The sequence below is a fragment of the Pristiophorus japonicus genome, unplaced genomic scaffold, assembly GCF_044704955.1.
Source record: "Pristiophorus japonicus isolate sPriJap1 unplaced genomic scaffold, sPriJap1.hap1 HAP1_SCAFFOLD_136, whole genome shotgun sequence".
Classification (NCBI taxonomy): Eukaryota; Metazoa; Chordata; class Chondrichthyes; family Pristiophoridae; genus Pristiophorus; species Pristiophorus japonicus.
In genome coordinates this window covers 119394-142584 of record NW_027251029.1, presented here as the reverse complement: position 1 = coordinate 142584, position 23191 = coordinate 119394, and the positions used below count along the sequence as shown (strand labels likewise).

General features: G+C 46.7%; 2 non-coding genes across 2 annotated transcripts; one reads left to right on the top strand and one right to left on the bottom strand.

Moving 5' to 3' along the window:
* Positions 1-6589: 6589 nt before the first annotated feature.
* trnan-guu (transfer RNA asparagine (anticodon GUU)) lies at positions 6590-6663 on the bottom strand. The gene has a single exon. It is a non-coding gene; the product is annotated as a tRNA-Asn (tRNA).
* A 10199-nt stretch (positions 6664-16862) lies between these two features.
* On the top strand, positions 16863-16934 carry trnaw-cca (transfer RNA tryptophan (anticodon CCA)). Its single transcript has one exon. It is a non-coding gene; the product is annotated as a tRNA-Trp (tRNA).
* Positions 16935-23191: the final 6257 nt, after the last annotated feature.

Genomic DNA, 23191 nt, shown 5'->3' with positions numbered 1-23191 from the left:
CATTTAGGACCGAGATGAGGAGAAACTTCTTCACCCAGAGAGTGGTGAACCTGTGGAATTCTCTACCACAGAAAGTTGTTGAGGCGAATTCACTAAATATATTCAAAAAGGAGTTAGATGAAGTCCTTACTACCACGGAGTTCAAGGGGTATGGCGAGAAAGCAGGAAGGGGGTACTGAAGTTGCATGTTCAGCCATGAACTCATTGAATGGCGGTGCAGACTAGAAGGGCCGAATGGCCTACTCCTGCACCTATTTTTCTATGTTTCTATGTTCCTATAACTTACTAAATACTAGTTGATATTGGCTGTGAAAAAGATATTGGTTTAATTGGGAAAAGGAAAAAAATATTGGAGGAGGTAAGAGACACTCTCCATTGATAATGATTTTAAATTACGAGAAAGTTTCACTGAAGTTTGAAAAGATTTCCAGAATAGACGTTATTAATCAAGAAAAGTCCCGAACAGTCTAAACAAGCAGAACGGTTTTGAAAATAACAAGGAGAAAAGATCTAAGCTATGCGAACTCAGCAGAGAGAGAAATAAAACACAAGATTTGCCCATTGAACGGGACTGTTAAAAAAAAACCGAAATGTTGGCATGTTAACAGCTTGTGTGAACATTGGATTTCAGTAAACAAAATAGCTATTAAAAATGTGTGTTCTTATTTCAACAAAAATCTTTGGCAAGTACTTGAATTGGATGTTAAGCAAAAAAATTGGAGTTTAATCTAAAATGCTGTCTTTCCCGATGAGAAGATTTTTATTGTGACCACTTTACGAATGATTTCTGCTGTTTTAACGGATTCCTAATTTCTAAGCAAGTTTTGAAGGCACAAAGATTTGGATGATTACGCAAAGTCACGGAATGAAATCAGGCCTTCTTACAAACCTGTAAAGGAGTTAATCCTTTCTATTGACAGCTGTTTTACACTGGACCTTTCTCATTTGAATTTCTTACTAAAATAAAGAAGACTCACCTGACAGACAGTGGAAATGGTGGGATAGTCAGAATAAAAATAAAACAGAACTAGCTGGTCAAGAGTTAAAAGCGAAGATAAATAAGCTGGAAGAGATTTTGAAAAACAGGACCATACGGATAGTGAAGTGTGCAGCCAAAGCACCATCACCTGTGGCAATCGAGCCAATGTATCCCACGGTGGGTATGTGTAGTCCACAAACCCAACCTAACAGTAAAGCAGACTGGGATGTTTGGAGGAATAGTGGTGGCATTGGTGTTGATTAGAGTTTGGATAATATTTAGATGGGTCATCGTGCAGGCTCGAGCACAGCAGGCTCAAATACAAAACCGACTGCAGCCCAGACAGGGACATGAAGTGATCGAGATGGCACGACTATAAAGAATATGGATAACCTAACCCTTACCTCCGATTCTACAGAGTGACCGCGACACAAGTAGACCAGAACCTAACACCTGGTGACGACCAGGCTATCTGTTTAAAATTTGCAGATAAAACCATCACCGAGATGGGACCGCAGTGGTGACTTCGACTCTGGGGACTCATGATACTGGGAACCTTGAGGCCCACACAAGCACTGGATAATACAGACGGACTACGAGAGATGCAGCACACGCAAGAAAGACACAACTGTATCAACTATAGGGTTTTGTTTACTTTGACTGACGAAATATGCATTCCAGCAATCAAGGACTGGAGCAAGGACAGAAGTTATTTTAACGCGTGGCTGCAAATGAATCCGGATAAGAATAGAGTATCTTTGCGATGCTCCACGGGTACAAGAAGCAGTTGCATTAGACGACGGGAGGCCGGGGGGGCCCGATGAATGTACCTTTGGAATAATTTGCGCGCCTCCTGCCCAGCCACAACCGTTAGTCACCCACAAAGAGCGGGTGGGGCTGTGTGGATACTATGAGGAGGTAGAAGCTGCCGCAATATCGTTGTATGTTTGCTTCTCACCCCTCCGACACCGCACCCAATAAGAACCACCACACTCCCCATGGAATTGTCATGTCCATCAATTACAAGGGGACCGGAAAATGGGATTGTGCTGTCCAACGAGGGTGAACTATTGTATGATAATGTCAAGCATGAAATTGTGCCTGTCCTGATCAATATCTCAGGTATACAGATGCCGGAATATTGTACAGAACAGGCAAGAAATATGTATAATGTATTAAGTAAAGTTGTAATGCAGCAGGCTGCCGATGCCATGGGTGCCAGTAGATTCCGAGGACAGGAGCCAGTTCATTGGACTAAGAGCTAAATAGTTAATGACGTTGTGACCGGTTTTAATGCCGGAACCTCCATAGTAAACTCACTGGACATACAAAGGCTAAATGAAAGGGTGGAGCAGCTTAAAGGGGTGATGAAGGGATTATTAGAAAGGGCAGAGCGGACTCAGGAAGGTCAATCCGAACTTGGAAGATAGGGTGCCGAAATCCAATTGGATGGCCTCTCGGTCCTGGAAGCTCAGGCAAAAACAATCAATCACCTTTTCGACAGAGAGAGAGAAGATACCGCAAAACTGGGACAGGGACAACTCTGTCACGCTTATGGCCGATGGATGGTCGGACAGATACGCCACAACCCTGATCATATCCAAAGGGGGGAGTTGCCAGACTGGATAGACAGCCCACATCTGGCTCAGTTGGCCAAACTGAAGGGGACACTGGGTAATTGCACGCTGAAGGGACTAACCAGAGTATGCCCAGTGATCCCAAACTGCCGAATGAGCAAAGCTGCCGGAGTGGGAATAGCCCTGATGATACCTGTAGTCACACAAGATTCAGGACCATTTCCCCTTTATCAACTGTGGAATATCTGGATCATACGGGAAAACACCTCCCTCCATTACTATCTGACCGCAGCCCCTGCTCTCCGCAGAGACAACACACTCTATGGGATCTCCCTGACGGGATGCAAGCAGACGGGTGACATTACGGTGTGCCCTCACCCGGTGGGACAGGGAGAACTAGTCGAATGTGGATTTCATCCAACCGATGGATGTGTATTGGAAATAGTACCTGCCCCCACACATTTTGCCAGAACAGGTTACGGGGGCAAAGGGAAATACTGTGTCTCTACCACGGCACATTCATATGGGTACAATCGCTTACAATGCCAGATCTCGCAACCAAACCTTTGCTTCACAGCCCTACGACCTCACAATAGGACAAGCCCGCATTATCCAGGTTAGACACCGAGGCCCAAAATCATTAACGCCATCGATCAGCTCCACGATCACCTGCAGGATTATGACGAGCCAGAGCAGGCCCCTATCGCACATTTAGTTGCAGTATTAAGGGGACTAAGACTCAGAGTAGGCCAGTGTGTCAGACTCTACCACCAACTACAGACAAAGATTGAAATACTGGAGAAGGATACTGACCAAGAGTTACAAAACGAGAATTGGTGGAGAGGGTCTGGGACTGGGGCATGAACGTAAACATCCACCCCTGGATTGGAATAATATGACACATACTGGTAGGGATACAGCTGGTCTTAGCACTAACATGGAGAGTCATGGCCTTTCGATCCTGCAGGCATTATGCACGACAAAGGAGTATCAGAACAAGGGCTCAAGTAAATAAAGTGACTTGTCCAGCAGAGGGACAGGGGAATCTGAACTATATCAATTTGATCTAAGCAACTGGGACTTCTGACACCACGTGGCTGGCCAGCACGTTGTGACAGGAAGTACCGGGTGGTACATAAAAATATAAGTCGAGTAACAAATAATGTTGTCGGTTAAAGGAGACTAGGATTAGTCCATTACCGAAAGTGGGGATTGTTGTAGGGCAAAGGCAAAGGCACCTGCTGAATATATGTATGCATATATGTATGTGTAAAATGGTAGCCAGATATAAAATGGCTGCCAGGGATTCTGCAAAGCACTAGGGGAATTCAGCTAACAGTTAGCTTGAATACATTTTTGGGTAGCTGATGACACTGCAGTTCCGTATCCAGGAACACTGGAAAGAGCGAGCTCAGCAGAACGTCCTTAATCAACAAACCACAGACAAGATGTCCCAGTAGAAAACTGAACAAAGAAATTCCTGTGACTGTATAAGGATAAGGAGGTTAAGTGCAGACAGAACCCAAGGTCAGTAGAGATAAGGGGATCTGGAGAATCTCACGAGGCCATGAATAAGCCCCAGCTAAAACATGAGGTGATCACACAGTCCCCTGGTGCCTGGGGGCCAATTCCATTGTCCCAGTGGAATCGATTTGTAATTTATAGTCGTTATGATTGGATTGTGTCCAGCTGACATGGGCTAAGTAATTGTAATGAACTGTTGTAAAACATATCAATATCGATGAATTTCTTTGTTCGGTGGAGTGGAATGCCTGGAGTTGGACCAGAGGCTCTCTCCCCGCCGGTGTAATAAAGGCATTTTGGGATTGGAACCGACCCCGAATGTCGAGTGATTCTTCCAGAAAAAGATTTGTGCTAACATAACCCGTGCTGTACCAGCCCTGGGAGAGATTGATGGGAAAGTGTAGAGGGAGCTTTACTCTGTATCTAACCCATGCTGTACCAGCCCTGGGAGAGATTGATGGGACAGTGTAGAGGGAGCTTTACTCTGTATCTAACCCCGTGCTGTACCTGCCCTGGGAGAGATTGATGGGACAGTGTAGAGGGAGCTTTACTCTGTATCTAACCCCGTGCTGTACCTGTCCTGGGAGAGATTGATGGGACAGTGTAGAGGGAGCTTTACTCTGTATCTAACCCCGTGCTGTACCAGCCCTGGGAGAGATTGATGGGACAGTGTCGAGGAAGCTTTAGTCTGTACCTGCCCTCTGAGTCTTTGATGAGACAATGTAGAGGGAGCTTTAATCTGTATATAACCCATACTGTACCTGTCCTGGGAGAGATTGATGGGACAGTGTCGAGGGAGCTTTACTCTGTATCTAACCCCGTACTGTACCTGCCCTGACGGGTTTGATGGGACAGTATAGTGGGAGCTTTGCTCTGTATCTATCATGTGTTGTGCCTGCCCTGGGAGGGTTTGATGGGATAGTGTCGAGGGAGATTTAAACACGTGCTGCACTGTAATGTATATATGCCCGGGTTTACCTGCCACCAGGGGGACCGACCGTCGGAAATCATTGGGCCACAGGCACACACATGCAACTCTTGTATATAAAGAAAGCCTCCATGTTTAATCCTTTGTTCGAGAGCTAGAAAAGTACGGTCAGGATGCACCTGATTGAGTTCACGGTAGTAAACCTGCTGAGTTATTGCATATGCAACATGCACCTGCCCTGGAAGAGTTTGATGGGGCTGTGTCGCGGGAGATTTATGTTGTAACTAATTTGTGCTGTACATGCCCTGAGAGTTTGATGGGACATTGTAGAGGGAGCTTTCCTCTGTATCTAACCCCGTGGTGCATCTGCCCAAGGAGCGTTTGATGGGACAGTTTAGAAGAATCTTTACTCTGTATTTAGCCCATGCTGTACCTGCCCTTGGAGAGTTTCATGGCACAGTGTTGAGGGAGCTTTACTGTGTATCTAACCCGTTCTGTACCAGCCCTGGGAGTGTTGATGGGTCAGTGCAGAGGGAGCATTACTCTGTATCAAACGCGTACTGTACCTGCCCTGGGTGAGCTTGATGGGACAGTGTACAGTGAGTTTTGCTAAGTATCTAACACGGGCTGTATCTGTCCTGAGAGGGTTTGATGGGATAGTGTCGAGGGAGCATTACTCTGTATCTAACACGTGCTGTACCTGTCCTGGGAGAGTTTGATGGGACAATGTAGAGGAAGCTTTACGCTGTGTCTAACGCGTAATGTACCTGCCCTGGGAGGCTTTGATGTGACTGTGTAGTGGTAGCTTTACTCTTTATTTAACATTATTGTCCTTTTTTATCCACTTGTTTCACACCGAAACAAATCGTAACCGTGATGTGAATTTAACGCCACGTGATTCTTTGAAATCATCTTTAAATTATTGGGGAAAACCACTTCTTATGCCACCGAAAAACAGCTTTGATTCCAGGTCTCGGCGATAAATTTTGTAACACCATTTTTAAATTCAAAACCTAATAAAATTGACGACATGCAGCCAACGTGCAAAAGTAAGAATTCTTTTCATCACCGCTAATTAGCCGATAACCTTCTTCAGAATGAAATAAATTATAATATAATTACTGAGCAACAGTGGTATCTTCAATCATTCATTTTCTCTTTACATGTGATGAAGTTTTATCCCTATCTCATTTACACGCTGTATGAGAATGGTTTAAAATTGTAAGTGTTTATGACCCAGTTGTAAAACCATTGATTGTGTGTGTGTCTATTCTTGATTGGAGGAGCACTTGAGACCGAAGTTCCAGTTCTATATATGTATCAATAGAATCAATTTCCACCAGTTTCTTTAAACCCAATAACATAATTTATTTCGAGTGGGCTGGATGGAGGAACATGATCCATGTAAAAAATTGTTATCGTTTTACTTGAACTGAATGCTCATAAAATATTGGAGTGGGAACTAACTGCATAACAGCACTGCTGGCAACATTTGCGGAACAGATTCGTGCAGCCAAAAAGCACAATGACAACCTGGGACTGTGCGGCACCGAATACGCGGGGAAAAACAGTAACACACTTCGTCCCTGGGTGGGCTCGAACCACCAACCTTTCAGTTAACAGCCGAACGCGTTAACCCATTGCGCCACAGACACTGATGGAAGTATAAGGTTCAAGGCATCCCAAACCAGAGTGTCAGACAGTTAAAGCTTCAGATTGCTCTGACCGGTATGGAACTTGTCCACTCTCAGTGGTACTTTTCACAAATAAATGGAGGGACATTCATTGTGGATGCGTGGAAACAGTCTGGTCCCGCACACTGCAGACACTTCCATGTCACCGCCAACCAGCTCTCCCGCAACCGGTGTGATCTACCTTCCAGCCTTCCGGTGCCTTGTCTGTGATAAAGTATTCTGATTGTCCCGAAGCCAGTGTTAGGTTTGAATTCCTTTTCAGCTCCTGACTGCGGATATTCCTGTGATTAAACAGGAGCTAAATGCTAACAGGGACAGTTGGATTCACCGTTTCTTTGCTTGGTGAAATTTCAAAGATTGAAAGCGACGCACATCAACCCCAAACGTCCCGTGAGATGGAAGCCCAGTTGCTGTTTCAAGCTTGAATGCAGGTACAAGCAGAACTTATTCAAAGAAAGTCCAAGTCCCTGAGACGCCTGATTATTTGCACCAAACTCTTTGCAAAGATTTGAGGTTCATGTTTGGTGATCTGGGCACATCTTTTGCCAAACTACAGCACTTCAAACATAACTCAACGGCCTTAAAGCGCTTTGGGGTGACATGAGTTCCTGAAAGGCACTGCAGAAATGGAAGTCCTTCTTTGCAAAAGTTCGATGCAATTTCAAAATTTGCGAGCAATATCAGGGCTCCTCTGGGACCCCTCGTAAATTTCAATGAACAACTCCAAAGGGAGAATCATAGCCCGAGACCAACGAGCCAACTGTTTGACAAACGTGAAGATAAGGTGTAACCATGATCAAAGCATTTTTGTGTGTGTCGCTATTCAGAACATAAGAACTTAAGAACTAGGAGCAGGAGCATGCTCCACCATTTAATATGATCATGGCTGATCCGATCATGGACTCAAGTCCACATCCCTGCCCGTTCCCCATCAGCCTTATTCCCTTATCAGTTAAGAAGCTATCTCTCTCTTAAATTTATTTAATGTCATGGCTTTCTCAGCTCTCTGAGGCAGTGAGTTCGGCAGATTTACAACCCTCTGAGAGAAGAAATTCCTCCTCATCACAGATTTAAATGGGCGGCCCTTTATTCTGAGATTATGCCCCCTAGTTCTAGTCTCCCCTACCAGTGGAACCATCCTCTCTGCGTCCACCTTATCAAGCTCCCTCATTACCTTATACGTTTCGATAAGATCACCTCTCATTCTTCTGAATTCCAATGAGTAGAGGCCCAACCTACTCAACATTTTCTCATAAGTCAACCCCTCATCTCCAGAGTCAACCCAGTGAACCTTCTCTGAACTGCCTTCAAAGCAAGTATATACTTTCGTAAATATTGTAAGTGTTTGTGATCCTCGCTCAATTGCCAGACGGACGGTTTGAATCACCCCCACCTTACAAAAGTTCTAGATCTGGGAATTATTATTCAGAGTGTAAATTAAATGAGTCACGGAAAGGGATGCTGCGGTGATAAATCATAGTATATTTATTTGGTGTAACATACACTGGCTAAAACATGCACTGCTAAACGAAATGTCTCTGTGGAGAATAAAATCCCGGTTACAAACAACATACATACAGTACAGAAATGCACCTCGTAACACGCAGTATTTCCCTGGTGGATTCTAACCCCACCACAACCAATGACCTACCCTCCCCAGAATAGCCCTGGAAAGCTTCACTTCTGAGAAAACCCTGAGCCCTTACCCAGCTGGCCTGGGATATCTGGTTACTGGCTTGGGACACTCGCGACCATGTTCATCACCACACGCAGCCCGTTTCCTTGCTCAGCTCAGCTGTGGGAAGTCACTGCCTGGTCTTCAGTCTCGGTGGCTTCTTCTGCAGTACTGCGGCCCCTTCCTCTGGGACATCGATCGGTGGAGCGAGAGCGAGAGGGAGAGAGGGCTCTCTCTAGACACAAGATGCAAGCTGCAAGCTCCAAGCTTCACACCAAGCTCCAAGCTAAAAATAAAGTGGAAAGGACCCTGTCTTTCTGGGAGTCTTGCTACGCCTATCTTTCCTGCCAATCTTTAATACCCCTTTGTTTCAAAGCACGGGTACTTAGTCAGTGATGGGCCATCCCACCCATGCATTGGGCTGATGGCCCTTAGTCTGGGCATCTCTCTGAGCCTTTGTGTTGGGAAAGACCCAGCTCCTCCTTGGCTGGCCAGGCTGGTGGGTTCATTGTTCTGTGTCTCCTTCTGAGATGGAGGTGAGAAGTGCTTTTACAAATTAGAGTGGCTTTGTCAGTGGCCCCCCTTCCTGGCCGACAGCTCTTTTGTCAATGGATGACTGACAGCTCTTTTGTCCGAGCGCACTGCCATGCGGTCTCTGGAGTTTTAACAAAACCAGCTTTTTCACATATCTGCGCAGGGTGACCCCAGCACAGGGAAAATAGCCTCAGAAAAATAAAATCCACAAAATATTCTCGACTGAGTCCATTCTTTAAACAGAAACTTTGCGATGTCTTCATTACGCTCTGCTAATTATCGATCTTGCCACGTAAAAAGTGCGTTGGCATTGCAAGGCATTAATGTAAAATTAATGAAAAGAAAATGCAACGTTTTATCTAGTGCAAAACATGCAGTGCCTGCATTTCAAAAAGCATTGCTTTTATTCATCCTGCGGAATGCATATTGCACAGATAATCTCAGCAAACATTGTGCAGACAAAGGCAGCATTAGACAACAAAGTGATTTGTCCTCCGCTGATTTGCAGCAGATAATTGACGGTTGAGCACACAATTTGACAACTAGACTTGTAGATCAAGCATCAATGAAAAAGGCAACAAAACTGCCCACCAGCACCAGGTGTCTTTCACTTGTTTGTCCCAAATTTTCAGCAGCTGGGACAACAAGAATTTAGGTTTCACCGAGATTTAAACTCAGATCGCTAGATTTAAAATCAAGAGGTCTCACCATTGCACCATGGAACCAACTATTCCAAAACTTTTGAACCATACTTCGTCACAGACAAGGCACTGGAAGGCTGGAAGGTAGATTTCACCGGTTGTGGGAGAGCTGGTTGGTGGTGACATGGAAGTGTCTGCAGTGTGCGGGACCAGACTGCTGCCAAACATCCACAATGCATGTCCCACACTTTACTTGGGAAAAGTACAACTGAGAGTGGATAAGTTCGATCCCGGTCGGAGCAATCTGAAGCTCTGACTGACACCGTGGTTTTGCATGTCTTGCAGTGTGTCTCTGTGTTTCAATGGTTTAGCGCATTCGGCTGGTAACTGAAAGGTGGGTAATCCAAACTCATCTCCGGGCGAAGACTTTTAATGATTTTCCCCGAGGATTTTGTGCCGCACAGTTCCGGGTTGTCATTGTGCATTTTGGCTGCACGAATATATTCCGCAAACATTGCAAGCTTTGCTGTTATCCAGTGAGTTCCCACTCCAATACTTTTATGAGCATTCAGCACAAGTAAAATGATAACAATTTTTTACATGGATCATGTTCCTCCATCCAGTCCAATCAAAATAAATTATGTTATTTGGTTTAAAGGAACTGGTGAAAATTGATTCTATTGATGCATATATCGAACTGGAACTTTGGTCTCAAGTGCGCCTCCTATCAAGAATAGACACACACACAATCAATGGTTTTACAACTGAGTCATAAACACTGACAATTTCTCATACAGCATGTAAATGAGATCGGGATAAAAATTCATCACATGTAAAGAGAAAATGAATGATTAAAGATACTACTGTCCCTCAGTAGCTATATTAATATTTATTTCATCCTGAAAAAGGTTATCGGTTATTTAACTGTGATTTAATTAATTCTTATTTTTTCATATTAGCTGCATGTCGTCAATTTTATAAGGTTTTGATTTGAAAAAAGTTGTTACAGAAGTTACCGCCCTGACCTGGAATCGAAGCTGTTTTTCGGTGGTACAAGGAGTGGTTTTGCCCAATCATTTAAAGGTGATTTCAAAGAATGACGTGGCGTTAAATTCAGATCAAGGTTACGATGTGTTTCGGTGTGAAACAAGTGGATTGAAAAGGACAATAATGACACCAAGCATTACGATGCAGCGATGCAGCAGTGCAGCGTTCCCTGGTGGTCCAGTGATTAGGATTCGGCGCTCTCACCACCGCGGCCCTGGGTCGATTACCGGCCAGGGAAATTGCACTTCCATCAAAATTAAAACCTTAGAAGAAAGAGTTACATGCATCTCATGTGGAAAAAAAGATTCATTGATTTAAACATCATTAATTAATCCATTGTAGAACTTCAATCATTTAATTTGCCCTGAGTATGTGAGGAACTTTTATCCCGACCTCATTGTATTTTAGGAACATGGTCCAGCCCCGGTATCTCCACCTGTGAAAGTAGGAAACTGCTGGAAATACACAACAGGACGGGTAGCCTTTGACAAACAATTAAACCCAGGTTACAGACTCTCTCCCTTCCCCTTCCCTTTGCGGGACACTTGTTCTCCTTTAATTTTACAGACTGACTGAGTTCACTAACCGCGGGGAGGGAGTAGGTGTCTCCGCGGCCCCACTGTGCTAACATGGAAGATAACACGATGGGGATGTGGGGATGTGAAGTGGTGGATGGGGATCAGTGACATGTTTGTGTAAAGGGCAGCGGAGGAGAAGGATTGACAGCTGTCAGTGAGGGACAGAAGTTGTTTAAGGTGAGCCAACACATTCCCGATCAGCACAGAAGGCATTCACTGGTCAGCTGCCCTCTGCTGTACTTCTGGTCAGAGTGGTTTCCGCAGTGGAGCCGATATCATGTTTGCTTTCCACGCGGAAGGATCCCGTGCAGGAAGATTATGTTTAAACTTACTGTGGATGAACAGCCATGGGCGAGTTTATTCTCCTGTCAAAAGGGCGACAGTGGCTTCTCCCTTATTCTTTAATTGCTCTTTATTTCACTTCACTAAATAGATATATTTGAGTGAGAGAAATTGTTCCAGAGTGTCACACACTTCATCTTTTGTTCCCTTTTAAACACATAAAATGAGGCCGGGGGAATAAATCCAGAAAACAATGCTGAGGGATATAGACAAGTGGAAGAGAGAAGGGGAAATACTGCCTCTACACACCGGAGAAGTGTGAGCTTGTGGACCGGAGAAGTTGCAGCTGCTGGAGCTGTGCGTTTTATCGGGGAGGGATGGGGGGAGAGCCCGCCGAGCGACCGGAGAAGCTGAGAAGCTGCTGTGCTGTTCATCGGGTTTGACACAGTTTAAAAATGGCAGAGTGCCAAGTTTTCTCTCCCTACTGCCCATGCGCGAAGGTGCCGGCAGTGTCTTCGGCGCAGGCATTTGGTTCCGCCCCCCACTTCACCATCGACACCACGCCAGGACTCCGGGGACTGTACACAGCGGCCAGGATGGGGCGAGTTTTTCCCCGAGCCGTTTCCAGCGCGCAAAATCGGTGCGCTTGAGGTCAGTGCGCCGACAAATCTGCTTGGGGAAAATCTAGCCCTTGAAGAGTAAGGAGTACACTGAAGGAAATACAAATATGTTTGCCGAGCAACTGTCAAATTTAATAACTTTTTATACAACCATCGAAACAGCAAAAAAAACAGGGGACTCGCCCCATAGTACCTAATATATAGCCCACAGTACAAGAGTAAGGAAGTCTTGCTACAATTGTACAGGGCCCTGATGAGGCCACACCTGGAGTACTGCGCACAGTTTTGGTCTCCTTATTTGAGGAAGGAAATTTTTGCCTCGGAGGAGGTACAACAGAGGTTCACCAGATTGATTCCTGGGATGAGAGGACTGTCTTAAGTTGAGAGATTGTGTAGAATGGGCCGATACTCTCCGGAGTTTCGAAGAATGAGAGGTGATCTCATTGAAACACACAATATTCTGAAGCGGATTGACAGGGTAGATGCTGAGAGGTTGTTTCGCCGGGCTGGAGTGTCTAGAACCAGGGGGCACAGTCTCAGGTTAAGGGGTCGGCCATTTAAGACAGAGATGAGGAGGAATTTCTTCACTCAGAGGGATATGAATCTTTGGAATTTTCTGCCCCACAGGCCTGTGGATGCTGAGTCTCTGAATATATTCAAGGCTGCGTTAGATAGATTTTTCGAGTCTCTGGGAATCAAGGTATCGAGAGATCACTGGAGTTTGGAAGAATGAGAGGGGATCTCATGGAAACATATAAAATTCTGACGGGACTGGACAGGTCCCGATGTTGGGGAAGTCCAGAACCAGGGGTCGGAGACGAAGGGATAAGGGGTAAGCCATTTAGGACTGAGATGAGGAGAAACTTCTTCATTCAGAGAGTTGTTAACCCGTGGAATTCTCTGCCGCAGAGTTGTTGATGCCAGTGTGTTAGATATATTCAAGAGGGTGATGTGGCCCTTATAGCTAAAGGGATCAGGGGGTATGGAGAGAAAGCAGGAAAGGGTACTGAGCTGAATGATCATCCATGATCTTATTGAATGGTGGTGCAGGCTCGAAGGGCCGAATGGCCTACTCCTGCACCTATTTTCTATGTTTCGATGTTTCTATGTCCTGCTACTGCTTCTTTAATAATGGATTCCAACATTTGCCCAACCACAGATGATAGGCTAACTGGTCTATAGTTTCCTGCTTTTTGTCTGCCTCCTTTTTTAAATAGGGGCATTACATTTGCAGTTTTCCAATCTGCTGGGTCCTGCCCAGAATCCAGCGAGTATTTGTCCACAGATCCCTGAAAGTCGCAGGCCAGGTAGCTAAGGTGGTTGAGAAGAAATATGGAATGCTTGCCTTTATTCGCCGAGGCATAGAATACAAGAGATGGGGTCGGTGGGGCAGGTTTGGTCACAGCTGGAGTACTGCGTGCTGTTCTGGTCGCCATATTACAGGAAGGACATGATTGCACTGAAGATGGTGCAGAGGAGATTTACGAGGATGTTGCCGGCAGTGGAGAATCTTAGCCATGAGGACAGATTAGATAGGCTGGATTTGTTTTCCATGGAACAGAGCCTGAGGGGAGACCTCATTGAGATGGATAAAATTATGAGGGTCCGATATATAGTGGATAGAAAGGACCTATTTCCCTTAGCAGAGGGATCAACAACAAGGAGGCATAAATTTAAAGTAATTGGTCGAAAGTTTAGAGGGGAAATTTCTTCACGCAGAGGGTTGTGGGGGTCTGGAATTCACTGCCTGAAAGGGTGGTAGAGGCAGAAACCCTCACCACATTTAAAAAGTGCTTGGATGTGCACCTGAACTGCAGTAACCTGCAGGGTTATGGACCTGGAGCTGGAAAGTGGGATTAGGCTGGAAAGTCTCTTGTTGGCCGGCGCGGACACGATTGGCCGAAATGGCCTCCTTCTGTGCTGTAAACTTATTTGATTCTGTGAACTCGTTTGCAAAGAGTTGAGGTGATTTGGGCACATCTTTCCTCACATGACAACATTTCAAAGGCAACTCAACGGCTGTAAAGCGCTTTGGGGCATCATGAGTTCCTGACAGACGCTGCAGAAACGCAAGTCCTTCTTTGCAAAATTTCAATGCAAACTCAAGGCTGGTATGGGATTTGAAGCCAGAATTTTTCTGCAAATTTTAAGTAACAACTGCGAAGCAAGAATCATACCCCTCGACCAACAAACCACCTGCTTAGCAAATGTGGAGATAAGATGTAACCATTATTGAAGCATTTTTAGTGTGTGTTGCTGTTCTTGATCGGAGCAGCACATGAGACGGAATCAGTGACTTTGCCTTTTTGACATGTCTTCTGAAGCGCCGCACGGTCCCACTCCTGCAGTCAATGAGCTGTTGCGACGTTAATGTATCCATCATCATCATCATCATAGGCGGTCCCTCGAAACGAGGATGTCTTGCTTTCACGCCGAAAAAGGATGAGTTCACAGGCGTTTCAATGAAGGACCCGAACTACATCCCGAAGGGTGGATGATGCCTGTGCGTGGATTTTTTTAACGTGTGGTGGCCGTTGCACCCCAGCCATCACACGGGCTTGACAGAGCGAGGTCTTGATCCAGTGGCAAGAGTTATCCAAGACGACAGGCGACCAGCTCTGCTGCACGGACCGAGTGCACACACATATCACAGTGTGGGCTGGTCCGTGCTGCCCCTGGGCCCCTGGTCCCAAACTCATGCCTCCCCGGGCCCCGATCACGTCCCTCTGCAGTCTCTCGCCGCTCCTTCGCCCCGATCTCGCCAATCCTGCTGTATTTGCCCACGCTCCAATCACTGACCTGGACCTTGATGACGTCACTCTTCGCTGCCGCCGCCGTCCTGCACCAGCTCGCGCTGCTCCCTGGAGTCGTCTCCCGGGACCTCCAAGCTGCTCCCAGGGCCGCTCGCCGTTCCTTTTATGGCCCCGACCTTCCGCTGGTGTTCTCCCGTTAGTGTATCCAGGCTGTGGGTGGCCACCCCGAGCGCAGCAGAGGGGTTTCTGCATTAGTTCTGGGTGGGGCAGTATCTTTCCCCTTCTCTCTTCCTCTTGTCGATATCCCTGGGCTTTTATTTCTCTATTTATTCCCCCTGTCTCAGTTTCTAGCGTTTAAAAGGGAACAAAAGATGAAATGGGTATCACTGTGGAACAATTTCTCTCACTCAAAGTTAGACGCACTCCCGTTGCACCATGAGGTCTCGGTAGCGAGCCGTTGATATTCAGGTTCATATATAAATATATATAAATATATCTACATGTATCATAACCGTTCCCTTATGGTCGAGGGGTTAAGATCTGGCGCACTAAACTGATTTCAATTCTCGATCAATTCATCGCATAAAAATAATTGAGGACTGTGAGACGATTAATAATTGCTGTAATCACCATGAATACCAATACTTTCTGCTACAGACCAAGCTTGCAGACTATCTGGCTTCTCCTGCCCTTTGCCGGGCACGTGTTCCGGGTTTAATTTAGTAAACTGGGCGAGTTTGCTGATCGCGGGGAGACGGTAGGTGCCTCTGTGGCCCCACTGTGAGGATGTGGAAGTGAACACGGTGGCTGGGTGAACCGTGACATTTCTGTAAAGGGCAGCGGAGGAGAAGGATTGAGAACTTTCAGTGTGGGACAGAAGTTGTTTCAGGTGAGCCAACACAATCCCGATCAGCACAGAGGGAGCTCACTGGTCAGCTCCCCTCTGTTGGGGCTGTTGTGCCAGAGGTTTCTGTCGTGTAGTGGTTATCACATTTGCTTTATACATGAAATGTCCCGGGTTTGATTCTGGGTAGAAACATGATGTTTAAACTTGCTATAAGGAAACAATCGGAGGAGAGTTTAGTCTCCTGGAAAATGCTGCCTGACCTGCTGAGATTTCCAGCGTTTGCTGTCGTTATTTGCTATTTATTCTCCTGGTAAAAGGGCTCCCTTATTCCTGAATTGCTCTTTATTTAACCAATAAATAGATAACTTTCAGTGAGAGAAAACGGATCCACCGGGGACCTTTCGTGTGTGAGGCCAACGTGATATCCGCTACACTGCAACCAATCAAAGGGTGAGAAATCACTGAATATAAAGGATGAGCTCACAAATATCAGGGGCGGTGCAGTCTGGTCAACGTCAAACCCTCCTTTCTTATTCAGCAGAGGCATGAACGGGAGTCAGACGCCACAAAGTTTAATTACAGATACAAATACAAGTAACACTTCCAAATCTTTTCACTGTAAAATTCTTTCACTTTATTTGAAATCCTACTGCGTTGAATCTGAAAATGAGCACCATGGGATTTTATCTTCTCTACTGATTCTAATTTATCTGCACGGAAGGAATAACCGGTGCTGTTAAATTTGACAAAAGTTGCCCCAGATTCCTGGTGACATCGGCAATACAGTGTGTAAAATGGGTTAACATGCTGAAGAACATAAGAACAAAAGAAATAGGTGCAGGAGTCGGTCATAAGCCCCTCGAGCGTGCTCCGCCATTTAATACGATCATGGCCGATGTGATCATGGATTCAGGTCCACTTCCCTGCCCGCTCCGCAAAGCACAGGACAAATGATTGAAGTATCGACTGTCCCTCAGTTAGCATTTCTTTCATTGTGCAAATGAAGGTGACGGGTTAATTAATGATGCTTTTCCATGAAAACAACACAAAAGTTTAAGAAAAAAACATACGGTGACTGGCAGGTGAGCACTGCTTCTGACACCTGGTGGGAAAGTACGGGGATTTCAATGCCCCTTGTGTTGTTAAAGCTTCATATAGAGGAACATCTCAAGCAAATTGTATAGGCCTCGTGGCGCAACGATAGCGCGTCTGACTCCAGATCAGAAGGTTGAGTGTTCAAATCACGTCGGGGTCACTGTTCTTTCAGAATTAATATTTTCTTTGCTGTTTGGCAATAACCAGACCCTTGTTCCAAGGTCTGTCTCATTGTTTCCCCGGTGTCAGGCAGAGATACGCCTGCTGTCCTCATTTAATTCAGGTGACAGGACACAAAAGTTCAAAATCAGCTTGCAGGTGGCCACACACACCGCCGAGCGGTCGAAGGTGCTGTGATTAGAACGCAGTTTTCTCTGGAGGTGTGGGTTTGAATCCAACTTCTAACATTTCTTATTTTTAATCATGAAGCGAAACTCATTGTTTGACACCACGATCAACTCCTTAAAACTGGGATTCAGCAGCTCACCTGCTCGCTTAACATCTCCGTCTGACCTGATGCAGAAAGTGGAGATGTTTCCGCAGTGTCGCGGTTAACACGTTCGCCTCACAGACGGGAATATTTTCTGTAGCTTTCTCCTCATGCATGCTCAGGGGCGAGTTTGTTCTCCTGTGAAAAGTTCATAAGATGATAAGCATGTAAGGATTAGGGGCCGGCGTAGGCCATTCGGCCCCTCGAGTCTGGTCCACCATTCAAGAAGATCCTGGCAGTTCCTCGACAGCAAGTTTAAACATCTGGGGCGGAGCCAACAGGCGCCTGTCTGCAATCAGTGAGAGAACGGTATGTTTGGCAGAAGCCTGGCGAGCTCAGTCGGTGGAACAGAAGACTTTTAATCTCAGGGTCGTGGTTTCGACACCCACATTGGACATTTTCATTTTTCATAGAATTATAGAATGATAGAAGTTTGCAGCCATTTCGGCCCATCACTTCCACCCCGGCCAACAAGAGGCGATCCAGCTTCATCCCACTTTCCAGCTCTGGGTCCATCACCCTGCAGGTTACGGCACTTCAGGTGCACATCCAAATACTTTTTACATGTGGTATCTACCTCCGCCATTCTTTCATGCAGCGAGTTCCTGACCCCCACAAACCTCTGCATGAAGAATTTTACCTTCAAATCCTCTTTAAACCTTCTACCAATTGCTTTAAATATATGCCCCCTGATTGTTGACCCTTCTGCTATCCACTATATCTCGGCCCCTCATCATTTTATGCATCTCAATGTTGTCTCCCCTCAGCCTCCTCTGTTCCAATGAAAACAAACCCAGCCGATCCAATCTGTCCTCATAGCTAAGATTCTCCACGCCTGGCAACATCCTCGTTCATCTCCTCTGTACCCTCTCGTACAATCACATAATTCCTGTAAGACGGTGACCAGAACGACACACAGTACTCCAGCTGTACCCTATCCAGTGTTTTATACATTTCAGGCATAACCAACCTGCTCTTCTATCCCATGCATCAGCCAATAAAGGCAAGCATTCTGTGCGCCTTCTTAACCATCTTATCCAACTGGCCTGCTACCTTCAGGGACCTGTGGACATGCACTCCAAGGTCCCTTTGTTCTTCCACACTTCTCAATGTCGGACCATTTAATGTGTGTTTCTTTCCTTGTTTGCCCTCCCCAAATACACAGCCTCACACTTCTTTGGATTAAATTAGTATCACCTGAAAACGTTTTAATCCTACCTCCTATATTTAAGTTTAGATCATTGATGTTGCCACTAAAAGCCAGGGACCTAGCACTGAGCCCTGTGGAACCCCACTGGAACCATCCTTCCAGTCCCAAACACTCATTAAACATTACCCTTTGCTTCCTGCTTCTGAGCCAATTTTGGATCCAACTTGCCACATTGCCCTGGTCCCATGGGCTTTTACTTTCGTGACCAGTCTTCCATGTGGGAACTTGGCGAAAGCTTTGCTAAAATCCTTATACACTACATCGTACGCACTGCCCTCATCAATCCACTTGGTTACCTCCTCAAAAAATTCAATCAAGTGAGTCAGACAAGACCTTCCCTGAACAAATCCATGCTGACTATCCGTGATTAACCCATGTCTTTCTAAATGCAGAAATTAAATCATTGTTAACTTTTATCCTGCTTTCATGGGAAAACACCATTAATTAACCGATGATCTTTGTTGTGCATGTATAAAATAAGTATACACCCTGTACACTCAATGTACAGTTACATAAGACCATTGGATGTATCTTCACACTCTATGCACTATGCTTGTTTCACCAGAGGGTCCAACTGGTGGAGACCTCGGGGTCACCTGTACACGACAGGTAACCAGGTATAAAAGGGAGCTCACAGTCGTGTACCCTCACTCAGGAGCTGCAATAAGTGGACTAAGGTCACCACAGTTCAAGTACAATACCTTACCTCGTGGAGTCATTACTAGAATGCTTACAGACACAATAACTGGTGACGAGAATACGAATTTCCATGTGACAATGGCTAACCTTGGCACGTTTGAACAATTCGCCGATGGGGAAGATTGGAAGGCCTTTGTGGAAAGGCTCGAACACCTCTTTATTGCAAATGACATGGGGGGAGACGACCCGACCTCGCTGGCTGATAAGTGCAGAGCTATCCTGCTCAGTAGTTGTGGGCCCACCGTCTATGGCCTTGTCAGGGACCTGCTAGTCCCAGAGAAGACAATAACATATGTGGAGCTCATAACGCTGATACAGGAACAGCTCAAACCTAAAGAGAGCATCCTCACAGCCAGACACCGGTTCTCTCCCCACCGGTGGATCCGAAGGCCAAGAAATCGCAAAATATGCTGCAGACCTGAGACGATTGGCTGCACCATGTGATTTTAGCGATCATCTCATCGAAGCACGAAGGGACATCTTTGTTATTGGAATCGGTCACAATGGCCTTCTCCACAGGCTGCTCTCTGCGGACACCACGGTCACCCTGCAGAAGGCAATTAACGTGAGCCAGGCGTTCATGATCTCGGCCTGCGATTCCAAGTGGATGTCTCACCCCCAGGACTCTAACCCGGCAAGTACTGTGAACCGAAAGGTGCCTTTTAGAGGCAGGGCTGCTGCTTGCAGTCTCTCTCAGGGAAGAGAGAAAAGAACCCCGAGTCCCACAATCCTGAGTCCGCCACATGTGGCCAACCGGCCAACCCCATGCTGGCGCTGTGGAGGAAAACACAGGGCCCAACAGTGCCGCTATAAAGACTATACTTGCAAAGGCTGTAACATGAAGGGCCACCTCCAGCGAATATGCAAGAGAAATCATACTCACCGAGTCGATGGAGAGTTGGCTGATCATCCGGAGTCCAGCGACGATGAGGTGTACGGAGTGTTAACCTGCACCACCGAGAGTTCCCCGTTGAAAATGGAAGTTGAAGTCAACGATGTTCCAGTCACGATGGAGGTGGACACAGGGACGAGCCAGTCACTGATGAATCAGGCAGCCTTTGAGAAACTCTGGGACAATCCAATCGAACGACCTAAAATGATCCCGATCGAAGTGAAACTGCTCACCTACACAAACGATACATCCCAGTCGTTGGCAGCGTGGATGTCCAGGTGTCCCATGGCGGCGAGATGCACAGGTTACATTTGTGGATCGTTGCTGAGGATGGTCCAAAGCTGTGAGGAAGAAGGTGGATGAAAAAGATCACTTGGAGCTGGGAATAGCTCCAACCTCCAGCGATCGACATCCTCCGCGGCCCCGAAGTTGGATCCAGCACAACACCTGAAAAACCAACCGCCCAACTCGACTGTGAGGTAACGACACAGACCGCTCAACCCAACGGCGAGATGATCCAGCCCAAACAACTAGACCTGACCTTCCAGGCTCCAGTGGCAGGACTCCGGAGAAGAAAATTCACGCAGAAGGTAACTTCCTGTCATCCGTGGCAGAACCTGGGGAGAAAAGGATCACCGCAGCCTACCTCATGGAGAGAAAGAAGATGGCGTCTGAACCACGAGGTGAAGGACCTGAAGTCAAGATGGCGGCAGCCAGACCACAAGGGAGCAACACGTGATGCCGAGCGGCGAACCGGATTGGGGTAAAAATTGAAAGACCCTCTTAAAGGAGACCGGCAACCCATCACAATTAAAGGGACAGTTCCACTCTTTATACAGCGATGATGGTGATACAAATGTAAAAGATGTAACTGACAATTTCAAGTTTGTAAATGTAACTAATCATGATAAGTCGGGCAATTGCGGTCAGAACCAATGTATTGTGAGAGTAAACGAAGTGATGACGTGCGATGCTGGGATTTACAAGCATGCCGACAAAACCAAGGGCAACCTCCCGTCAGCACCCAGGTCCAGCGACCATGTAGCCTGCCCCTCCGGGACCAATGTGATACCCCAGGGAGTGTGGCCACACACAGAGGGAGCATACCAGCTGCAGGGCCAGTGATCAGCGGACGGCAAAGGCACCACGACCGGTACCCTGCCCCCGATCGGCTCTAACTCTCTGGCCACCAGGGCCAGTACTGGGAGCGAGCGGAAATCACCCTCCTGCCCTCCCAACAGGACCTGGGATGACCAGGCTCCCACTATCGCTGAAGAGCAGCAGGGAGACACTGCAGCCCTCAAAGGAGGACAAGGAGGCCACACACTCCCGTGGCTCTGCCCATCACTAGGCAACGTCAAAGGCTCTGAGACTCAGCCAGGTGAGCGATCTGAGCCCACCCAGCTGGCAGGGGACACAGCGCCGCCATCAGACAACCTGGACACAGTCTGGTTACTCTGGAACTCGTGTCCTCACCCACCTGCACCTACACAACCCAGGGGCAAGACTGTGATACCACGTATGTACCTTACCTGTAAAATGTACTTGTTCCACGACTGCAGAACCCAAACAGTGATGTAACTAATCCGATGTTTTTTTGTTCTTTCTGTCTGTACAGGTCTGCACATGCAGGTGTTGAGCCACACACATGGTCTATGTATGGGGGGGGGGAGGGTGCAGGGGGGGGAATGGATGTATGAAGCCATGGACACACATGGATCACACCCAGACCCCACTCAACCCCCACTGCAACCTCCAACCATCCACTGCTGAACATTTCCCAATGTCGTGGCAATAAGGACGTGGGGGTCCACAGGGAGAGAACCAAGCCAAAGCATAGACAAGGTGCAAGGACTTTGGGCACTCAAGTCTCGGGCCAGAGCACACAATGCAAAGGCAAGTGGCAGAAGACTTAGGGGAGAGTGATGTTGTGTCTGTTTAATATAAGTATACTTCCTGTACACTCAATGTACAGTTACATAAGACTATTGGATGTAACTTCACACTGTATATACGCTGCCTGTACCACCAGAGGGTGCAACTGGTGGAGACCTCGGGGTCACCGGTCCACGACAGGTAACCAGGTATAAAACGGAGCTCACCATAATGTACCCTCACTCAGGAGCTGCAATAAATGGACTAAGGTCACCACAGTTCAAGTACAATACCTTGCCTCATGGAGTCATTACTTGAGTGCTTACAGACACAATAGAAAGAGATTAAACATTAAATGGTAGGACATTGAGAATTGTAGAGGAACAAAGCGACCTGGGAGTGCATGTCCACAGATCCCTCAAGGTAGCAGGCAAAGTGGATTAGCTGGTTAAGAAGACATACAGAATGCTGGCCTTTATTAGCCGAGGCCTAGAATAAGAGAGCAGGTGGATTATGCTTGAATATAAAACACTGGTTAGGCCACAGCTGGAGTACTGCGTGCAGTTCTCGTCACCACTTTACAGGAAGAAGACTGTGATTGCACTGGAGACTTACAGAGGAGATTTCGAGGATGTTATCGGGAGTGGAGAATCTTAGCTATGAGGACAGATTGGATAGGCTGGGGTTGTTTTTCTTGGAACAAAGTGGGCTGAGGGGAGGCATCATTGAAGTGTATACAATTATGAGGGTCCTTGATATAGTGGACAGAATGGGCCCATTTCCCTTAGCAGAGGGGTCAACAACCATGCGGCATAAATTTTAAGTCATTGGTAGAAGGTGTAGGGGGGATTTGAGGGGAAATTTCTTCACGCAGAGGGTTGTGGGGGTCTGGAACTCACTGCCTGAAAGGGTGGGAGAGGCAGAAACGCTCACCACATTTAAAAAGTGCTTGGATGTGCACCTGAAGTGCCGTAACCTGCAGGGTTATGGACCGAGAGCTGGAAAGTGGGATTAGGCTGGAGAGCCTGTTATTGGCCGGCACGGTCACGATGGGCCGAAATGGCCTCCTTCCGTGCTGTAAACTTCTGATGATATAATTCGATGAAAAATAATCACCAAACGTGGGCTCGCACCTCTGACCCTGAGATTGAGTATCTCATGATCGACTGACTGAGTTAGCTGGGCTTCTGCAAAATGCACCTTTTTGTCGTTGATTACAGCTTCGCCCCAGATGTTTAAACTTGCTGTCGA